At 42.7% G+C, this 9,975-nt stretch overlaps 1 pseudogene; it reads left to right on the forward strand.

Annotated features, from left to right (window-relative positions):
• The first annotated feature begins 474 nt into the window (after nucleotides 1-474).
• Nucleotides 475-2,950, forward strand: LOC132362151 (serine palmitoyltransferase 1-like; annotated as a pseudogene).
• The last annotated feature ends 7,025 nt before the right edge of the window (nucleotides 2,951-9,975 follow it).

Genomic DNA, 9,975 nt, shown 5'->3' on the forward strand with positions numbered 1-9,975 from the left:
CCCTGGGGAAGACAGGTTCTCGGAACTGTGGAGCAGGGAATAGGGGAAAGAGCTGTAATAAGTTGGACTTTGTTTTTGTTTGGACGTAGGGTTAGAAAGGAAGCCGAATGATTTAGGTACGTGAAATAGTTTGTCATTCTTCTGCATACGTCCCATTTTCTGTCTTGTAAAGATACAACTATTTTAGTAAATTTTTAAAGAAAGACTTGTTAGGAGCTTTTTTGAAAGACCAGCTCTTTCAGGTAGGTAAGATAATATGAAATTTTTAAATGTCAGTCTTGGAGCATGTTCGTTCATTTGACATTTAGTGAGTTTCCATGTGCTGTGCAATAGAACTTTCTGCGTGTCCTCTGAGCTGTTCAGTACAGTAGCCGCTAACCACGTGTGGCTGTTAAGCACTTGAAACGCGGCTAGTGCAACTGAGGGGCTGAATTTTCCATTTAATTTAACTTAGATGTGTATTTAAATAGTTGAATGGTGCTAGTGGCTACAGTATTGGACAGCAGAGATCTAGATGCGGGGAATAGTGCAGTGAGCGAACAGGTAAAAGTCCCTGTTCTTACAGAGCTTACATTCATTTAAAGTGAATCTCAGTTTTCTTTTGATAATTTTCTTAAAACTTAATATTGCACTTACTGGCAAGGGTGATGATGCAAGTTGTATCATTGTAAAACCCATCAGGACGTTTTGAAAAAAAAAAAACCAGTTAAGAGAGCAAGTAGGGCTGAGGTGATGTCCACCCTTAGGTAGATTACAGTGACTAAGATGAGCCACTAAAATTTAAGATTTCTTTTTTTTTTTTAGAAATGAGTAATTTCTACTATATATTGTTGCTGCCTTTTTGAAGACTGCCCTCTTACTATGTAACTTCTCATACCTTGGTATTGACCATGAGTGAGAAGTCCTCCCGGATGTAACATTTCCTAGGGAAGAAAAGAAGCCACATTTGTGATTTTTATTAATTCAGTAGACATTTAAACTTTTCTTAGGATGATTTCTCTGTGGAGTGGAATATTTAACTCATGACTTGGACTTACGTTTGTCAACTATAATCTGATTATTGATGAAACCAAAAGGATTTTTTTAGTAGAGGAGTCCTCATTCTTAACTGAATTACATTCAGGAGGGATCAGCAAATTTTAAAAATAGTCTTAGATTTCTGGTTTTGCTTCTAATTTCTGTGCACCGTGTATGCAGAATTTGAGGAGTCTTGCTGTGTACCCAAACATATGCAACATGTATGTAGTTTTAAAGTTACTTGTGCAATGACCTGAAAGTTTATATATGAAATTGTCAGCAATTTCACTGTCCCCACCTTCTGAATTTTTTTAACTATTGTGAATCATCAGTGCTTTCTTTCTGTCTAATGTTCGAAAATTATTTGTATTTCCATTTCTAAATACATTTTTAAAATGACTTTCCAATGACAACCTATTGGAATATAGCACCCCATAACGGACTGATGGGGGCTTAGTTATTATCTGGAATCTTCTACATGCACTTAGTGTGTTTAGCTGTGTAAAACGTAAAAGTCAGCCTGGCCTTTATCCTGGAAATGTACAGTTGAAAAGAAGACCTGACGTGGATAATTTCGTTAAGGCTCCTGTTTATCATCTTATTTTGGAAGGAATTTTAATACTCTGGATAATCAGACTTCTTTTCTCTAAAACATACAAGTTACAAGAACGATTTCTGATCTTACAGTCAAGGAAAAGGAAGAATTGATTGAAGCTTGGCAACCAGAACCTCTCGTTTCTCCTGTCTCAAGAGACCTTCCTGCTGTCAACTATAACATCGTTTCAGGCCCTCCAAAAGCCATAACATTGTGGTGAATGGAAAAGAAGGTATAAACTTTGCCTCATTCAGTTTTCTTGGATTGTTGGATAACCCTAGGCTCAAGGCAGCATCTTTGGCATCTCTAAAGAAGTATGGTGTGGGAACTTGTGGACCTAAAGGATTTTATGGCACATTTGATGTGCACTTGGATTTGGAAGACTGCCTGGCAAAATGTATGAAGACGGAAGCAGCCATTATACACTCATACGGATTTGCCGTGATAGCCAGTGCTACTCCTGCTTGCTCTAAGAGAGGGGACATTGTGTCTGTAGATAAAGCTGCCTGCTTTGCTATTCAGAAGGGATTACAGGCATCACGTAGTGATAGTAAGCTATTTAACCATAATGATACGGATGACCTGGAACAACCACTAAAAGAACAAGAGACGGAAGATCAAAAGAATCCTCGCAAGGCTTGTGTAACTCGACATTTCTTTGTAGTCGAAGGCTTGTACATGAATACTGGAACAATTTGCCCTCTTCCAGAACTGGTTCAGTTAAAGTACAAATATAAAGCAAGGATCTTTCTGGAGGAAAGCCTTTCGTTTGGAGTCCTGGGGGAGCATGACCGAGGAGTCACTGAGCATTTTGGAATCAATATTGATCATATTGATCTTATCAGTGCCAACACGGAGAATTCACTTGCTTCTGTTGGGGGTTTCTGCTGTGGCAGGTCTTCCGTAACTGACCATCTGTGACTTTCCGGCCAGGGATACTGCTTTTCAGCTTCGTTACCCCTCCCCTGTTAGCTGCTGCTGCAACTGAGACCCTCAACATCATGGAAGAAAATCCAGGAAAAGTGCAAACGAATCCATAAAGCTTTACAAGGCATTTCTGGATTAAGAGTGGTGGGTGAGTTCATTTCTCCGGCATTTCACCTCCTGCTGGAAGAGAACACTGGGTGTCAAGAAAGAGAGGTTAAACTACTTCAGGAAATTGTAACTCAGTGCACGGACAGAGGTATCGCGTGAACTTAGGAGCGCTACCTGGAGAAAGAAGAGAAGTATCTCCCTTCTCCGTGCATTAGGGCTGTGGTCACAGGGGAACAAACAGAAGAGGAACTGGAGAAAGCTGTGTCCACGGTCAGCAAGGTGGCCCAGACCGTGCTGCTTTAGTCTGGGGTCTGGTGGCCGCTCACCACGCAACACGCAGACAGACCTCAGAGTCACTGCAGAGCGAGCCAGAGGGGGCCTGCGGGTACCAGATGGGGTGTCACTAGATGAGAAGGATGCTGGTTACTTAAAAGAAAACACATCCAAAAGCCCAAGTAATGACAGCATATAACTGATATTTAAATTCTGCTATTTTGTACTATTTAAATGTTTTATTAATACTAGTTTTTTATATTCTTCTTTTTGTTGTCATTGTTTAAAAATGGAGCTTCAGTTTATCTTCTTTCCCTTCTAATGGTAAAGATTGTGAGCACTCCTTAATATCTCATAGAAAATTGTCTGCAACATTAAAGCTTAGAGGCACTTCAGCATATATGATACAAAAGGTATTGAAGATCTAATTCAACCACATCTTTTTCAGTCTTCGTCATGTGAAGCTCAATCGTGGTTAATATATAAAGGAATACTTTTTGTGTGATTATTATAAACTTTTCATTAAAATATATTTGAATCCTAGAATTTTTATATACACTAAATACTGATGTTGCACCATTTATAACAGTGAATCTTAGCATCTTTGACCAGAGAATAGTCATTATACTTCCTAAGTGAGCAACAATTTAAATCAAATACTATTTTATTTTAGTAAGTTGACCTTTACATTCATTATGTGTTGGCTTCTAATCTGTTTTTGGAGGAGGATTATTGTGATGATCCCAAAATAGAAATCACGTCCTTGATATTTTAGAATATTTTGAATGTATTCTTTTTTGTATAGTGGGTTTCCTAGGGGTGTATAACTACAGGCTTTTTCTAAGCTAAAGAAAATGAGACCTTTATTTCTTTTCAGCTTATGAATTCCAGATATCTAAAAAAGATGTGAAAGTGCTAAAAATAAAATTTTTAAGCTGTGCTTTAGCTATCTGTTTTTCCCTTAGCAAACCAAGTTGGGTGGTATAAATGTTTGTGATATGTGCCACAAGATAGTACATAAATATTACACTATTACTCCATCTCTTATTAAAGGGAAAGGAATAAAATTATATTAAAAATGTCATTTTATAATATATGTTCATGTTAACAAATGGTCTTCAACATCTTTTTAAATAACATATTTTTTTTAATGTTTAGTTTCTATTTTGCTTGAGGTATTTTGTACATATGTGCCTTGTGATTGCTACTGCTTTAAAGGATACAGTACTCTTTGGGGGATGAATCTGCTTTGTTTTGTTTTTTATAATGAAATAAACATACATTCCTGATTTAAAAAAAACAAAAACAAACAAACAAAAAACAAAGAAGGATTGGGGCACTGCTTTTGCTTACAGCATCTTTTCCCTCTTCTCCAGGACACTTTGCCAACCTCTGTACATCCATGAGGGCTCACTGTGGAATCTCATACAAGTCAGCTCTATGTGCACTTTCCCCACTTTTATTTCCATTAACCCCTATCTCTCTGTTGTTCATTCCTTCCTCAATCAACTTGTAATTTTCCATGTTGGACGTTGGGTGAGGTAAGAAACTCTTATCCAATTAGGTGAATGAATAGAAAAAATTCCCCCTATTCTGGCAATATTTAATTGTTGTAGGATTATTGGCAGAGGTTTACTCATAGGATTTTAGTAGGCAGATCCTTTAAATCAGTGTATCCCAATTGACAGACAGACTCCTGGGGGCAGAGAAGGTAGTAAAGGGGGTCTCTGAACTATTAACAGATCTTTCCAGTGAATAAGACACATTTGCTTGGATAGCAGCATGGAAATCATGTAAATGTGAAGTTTCATTATTGGCTTGAATGATAGCAATTTGATGTGCTTAAACTGGGTTTTCTAAGTAGATGGAGGACTTGGTATTTATCTTTGATAAATATAAATGAGAAAAGAATTTTTCCTTACTTAATAAAGTTTTACTTAAAGCCTTCTTACAAATGGGAGGGTATGAAGTTCCCTAGATGGTGAGAAGGTTGAGACCCTGATGGGGAAAGTCCCTTCTGCACAGAGTCGACCTGAGATGTTCCAGAAAAATGTTCCTGGAAAACATTCTAATTCTATGGACTCTGCATGCTTCCAAAGACTTGGTTATGTTGAAGCTGCTAGAGATGGAAACTTTGGTGCAAGCCTAGAAAATTGGTAGTAACAACTAGCAATTCATTAAGGTCCTTCCAACTTCAATTATCAGCTGTCTTCACATGCCTTTTACAGAAGCTTCCATGGTCCATTACCGCTGTTAGTCCTTTCGGCAAGAGGCAGTGTTTTGAACGTACCAAGTATGTCTGAAAGGTAGATATATTTTTTTAAATCTTTAGCAGGAGTGTTTGTCTCATTAACATTTGAGCGGCATCGACAGGTGTCTTCAAGGTCCAAACCATTATTTATGCTACAATTGATCACTGTTCTAACACAAAAGGACAAATTTAATTGATTTAAGGTAGTTTCCCATAGTTTAGCCTGTTCCACATCTTAATATGGGAACCTCCTTCATCGAAAGGTCTTTGACATGGATATGCCATGCTCTTCCAAGGTAGGCAGTGCATAAGTTACAGAAGGGTACCTCTTGCTTAGCCCTTCATGGATCTCAGATGTAAACCCAGTGATTTCTTCCCTGACAGATATGATTTTTATACTCTAAGTTATGTTACTGTAAATTATTTTAGTTTGAAGTCTTAGGAGATTAGTCATTAACATCCCTTTCTTTCCTGCCTGCCTGAATTAGGGACCAGCTGAGAAATAATGTAGGTGTCAAGCCACTAGGGATAAAACTTTATCCCCAATAACATTTTTTTCCCCTAAAATGTAGTTATGTCTGTGAAAAAATGGACTTGTGCCCCCATCCCTCAATTCTGCTATCCACTCACCCAGTCACTGAGTAAGTCCTTCCTAGGGGAAAGCCCCTGCAGCAGGGTAGACAACAGACCAGACTGCATGGTCCGCGTGGAGAAAGGAGAGAAAAGGGGCTTCTGTTCCTTCTCTCAAATTCACCCGTGACAGAAGCCATTCGGGCCCCCCTGGGGTGGAATGAGTAAGGGGCGGGGGTGGGAGCGACAGCCGTGCTCCCGTGGAGTGCCCTCTGTATGTCCTCACAAGGTCAAGGGGAAAAAGGGTCTTTATGACAGTCTTCGGGAGGGGATTTGTGGACCAGCCAGTTACTGGTGTGTTTTTCAGAAAACCGATTTGGAAGCTTCTGTCTATAAACACAGCTTTCACTAATAGCTGACCTCGTCTTGCCTGTGGGTCTTCTAAGGACTTAGCATTTTCCCTTTCTCTTTTTTCTGTAAGCTTTGTGGATGTATTTCACTTCTTACTGGTAACCCCAACATATGGGAGAGTGTATTAGTCAGCTTTTGCTATGCTAATGCTGTGTATCAAACAAGCCCGAACATCAGTGGTTTCCAGTAGCAAAGACTTCTTCTTGCTTAAGGATCTGTGGGTTGGCTAGCATTGGCAGGGCTTGACTGCCCTGGGCTCCAGACTGTCAGGCTCAGGTCTCCTCCGGGTGTTTTCTCGTCCTGGACCAGTGGCCACCTGGGATGCGAGACAGGATGGCAGGAGCTGAGCCAAGGATGAGGTGGCATCTGAAGCAGCCACTTGCATCAGCCTGCTCACATCCCATCAACCAAAGTGACTCGTGTTTTCAGACCCAGCATCATGGAGCGAGGAGGAGGGATGAATATTTGCCGCCAGACCAAAGATAGAGCCGAGGCAGGTGAAAAAGGAAGTTGCAGGGAGCGTGTTCAGTGACCACTTCCTTGTTTGGGTATCTCCTCTCCCGCTCCGGAATCAGACAGACCTGGGTCTGAATCCCGGCTGTAGACCTATGAGTTGGACCAGGTGATCCTTGAGCTGTGACAGAGAGAAAGAACCAGGACAAAAAGCCAAGTCAGGTCACGGGGGAAGAGGACACCCCATGAAGGGAGAAGCAGGGACTGGACAGAGCTGTGCGTCTGGGATCGTGAAGGTGCAACAGCTCGAGGAAGGAGAGAAGCCTGACGAAGTTGGTGGGGAAGAGGGGGCGTTCGCACATGCATTTATTTATTCAGATTAGAGGAAACTGAGCTTGTTTATTGGCTTATGCAAAGAGTCCAGAAGAGAGGGAGAAGCTGAGAGCAGAGGAGAAAAAGTCTACAAACAGGTCCGAAGTCACGCAAAGAGGCCACGGTGAGCACAGACGGGGTTGCCCCCCACACGCCTGGGGTCCTCCCAAAGAGGAGAAGATGACTGGGGATGAAGATGTGGTGGGTGGAAGGACCGTCTGAATGAAGTAGGAAGGGAAATCGTCCGAGTGTGGGGCTGTGGAGCTGCATGTGGAACGGGAGGCGTGATGGGTTGATGGGTCATAGCAGGTAGCAGGGAGGGAGCAGATTAGGACAAGAAAAAGGGGTGGTGTGGCTTGAGAAATCATAGAGTTTCCATCTCTGTGTGTCTTCCCATCAAGCCTGACCTGCTGTGCTGGAGAAGCTGTGAGGATGGACGAGGACCCAGCAGCGTCCATGAGCAGAGGGTTAGCATGTTGGTTGAGAGCAGTCCTGGCGATGAAGCCTCTGGTCCAGGTGGGCGGGGAAGGAACTGAGCCCGGATATGATTCATCCCAGGAACAGGAGGCCGGCAGGGGCAGCTGTGGAAGGGAGGCTTTCAAAAGCCCCCACTGACTCTATTACCAAAACCCCCAGTGTGGAAAACCATCCACCGTCCACCTGTCACCATCTCTCACCATCTTTCAGGTTCTCCTGCCTTACCTCTCTTTAGGACCAGCTGCATAATTTGCAAGGCCTGATGCAAAATTAAGATGCAGGGCCACTTATTCAAAAGTGAAAAATGCCAAGATGATGACAGCAGAGCATTAAACCAAGTACGGGGTCCTTCTAAGCCCCAGGCCCTGTGTGACAGAGCAAGTCACGTGCCCAGGAAGCCAGACCTGGTCCCACTCCGTGTCCCTAGCACTCTGATCTCAGCGCACAAACTTCCCATGCTTTCTCATCCCCTCCCCCTTCTGCATACACCATCTTCTACCTCCTTTGTCCTTCCTGGTCAGCTATTCTCGAGTCAAAATCCATTTCTAAGCCAGTTCTTTAGGCTTCCTGAGGATACTGTTCTAATTTCTAGTGCACTGAGCTTTTCATGTTTCGACTATACGTTACATAAGGTTGTTGAGGGAGTGAATGAACAAATAAATGAATAATCAGCTCTGAAGAATCAAATCCAGTGCAATAAACCACAAGAAACCCTGTCCCACAGCAGTACACCTGCACGGACATGCAGTCCTTTTCCAGAATCAAAGGAAGTTTCTGCATTCCTCTCCTGGTGAAGGTGAAGGAAACCTTATGGTTCTGATGTGCTGCAGGCATTTAATTCATCAACTCACTCAAATCCTGCCCCACGGCAGAAAGGATCTGAGGACACGGTGCAAAAATATCATTTACTTCTAAACCGTGAAAAAGTAAGGGACTTAGTATTTACTTTTTTTTTTCTTTGTCTTCTTTTCCAGAGGATTTGAAGCTGTTGATAAGAAAAGATAAATGAAGCTGAGTCATTCAGATAAACACAAAAGTTCAAGATCATATAGCAGGAGGAGAAGGTAAGGATATTACGAACACAAGATCGTACAGTTTCTACGTTGAACGTTAGATTTGACTCAGAGTTTCTCGGTAGCAGAAGCAAAGACAGGGAAGGTGCTTTATAGATTTCTATTTGTCAGATCATGTTCAGATTGGTGTAGACCCAGAGGTGCCACGGATGGATGCAAGGTCCACACCTCTCTACAAGGACCCCAAGTGAAGCGTGAGCACCCGGCAAGGGGCTTGGCAAAGGGACCCTTTTCCTCTTGGACGCTTCAGCCCCGACTCCTAATCAGAATCCCCAGAGCGGGTCTGGCACAGTGCCGTGTCCCCTCTCCCGCGGCCAGGGAACACCACAGCTCACAGCCACACAGGGAGGCGGGGCTGTGACCGCACCTGCCCGCCAAGAGCCCAGCCTGAACCTCAGGCTCCTGGCTTCCGGCTGGGGAGACAAGGCCAGCTGGAGGACAGTCAGAGCAGGAGAGAGGGTGCCTGAGGCATGAGTGAGGCAGGACTGCATCGCCCTCGGGGCCTCTTCCCGCTGATGCCCTGGGACCTCTCACTGGCACATCTCTCTAGTTTCAGGGAAGCGGGCGTGGGGAGACAGGGAGGGACCAGGCCCAGGAGAAGCATCGTTTGTTTTTTAGTTAATAGCAGCTGAGAGTATATTACCAGTTCATAGCCTGCGAGCCTTATCTCTCAGGGGGTGAGCTCATGTGGTCTGGCCGGGCTGCTTCCCTACCTTCCAGCTCAGTGCAAAGCCAGTGGGAGGAGAGGGACCGCGTCCTTCTCGTGTTAGCAAGTGACAGATGAGAGTGGACGGTGGCTAATTTAGTAGCTCAGACGGAAGACGTTCTGAATTGCTAATTGAAGGGCATCCAAGGGCTTGCATTTCAGAAAGTAAGTAATGACTGGATACATTTCTCCAGTGGAGGGTCAACCCATTAGATAACCTTGGTTATATGAGGAAAGGGGGTGGGCAGCTTTGCAGGGCCCACAGGCAAAGGGGTGTCACCAGGGAAGGCACCCAGAGACCGCAGATGAAGCTATTTTCATGTTACGCGCACCAAGGACAGTGAAGCGCCTTCCCCTCAAATACAGAGAATGCCCTAGAATAAAGCTAAGCAAAGTCATACCTTCACACTCTGAAAGAGGTATAAGGTTAACAATCCAATCATTTGTGACTGAAACAAAACAGAATAAACAAATGAAAGAAAATCTCAGCAGGCACTTTTGAAACAGTGAGTATATGAGAACTTCCTTCGATTGTGTTGAACACAATTGAAAATAAATAGATTATATTTAAATATAATGTAAACAAATAGCAATATCATACAATATATAATGCGTAATATATTGTGTATAACATATATTGTAATATCATTATGATATGATATTATAATATATAAAGTAATATTAAAAAATAAATACCTTTAGGAGGTAAAGCCCTAGTGGATTTGAAGGACCCGCTGTAAAT

The sequence above is a fragment of the Balaenoptera ricei genome, chromosome 3, assembly GCF_028023285.1.
Source record: "Balaenoptera ricei isolate mBalRic1 chromosome 3, mBalRic1.hap2, whole genome shotgun sequence".
In the NCBI taxonomy this organism is placed as follows: Eukaryota; Metazoa; Chordata; class Mammalia; order Artiodactyla; family Balaenopteridae; genus Balaenoptera; species Balaenoptera ricei.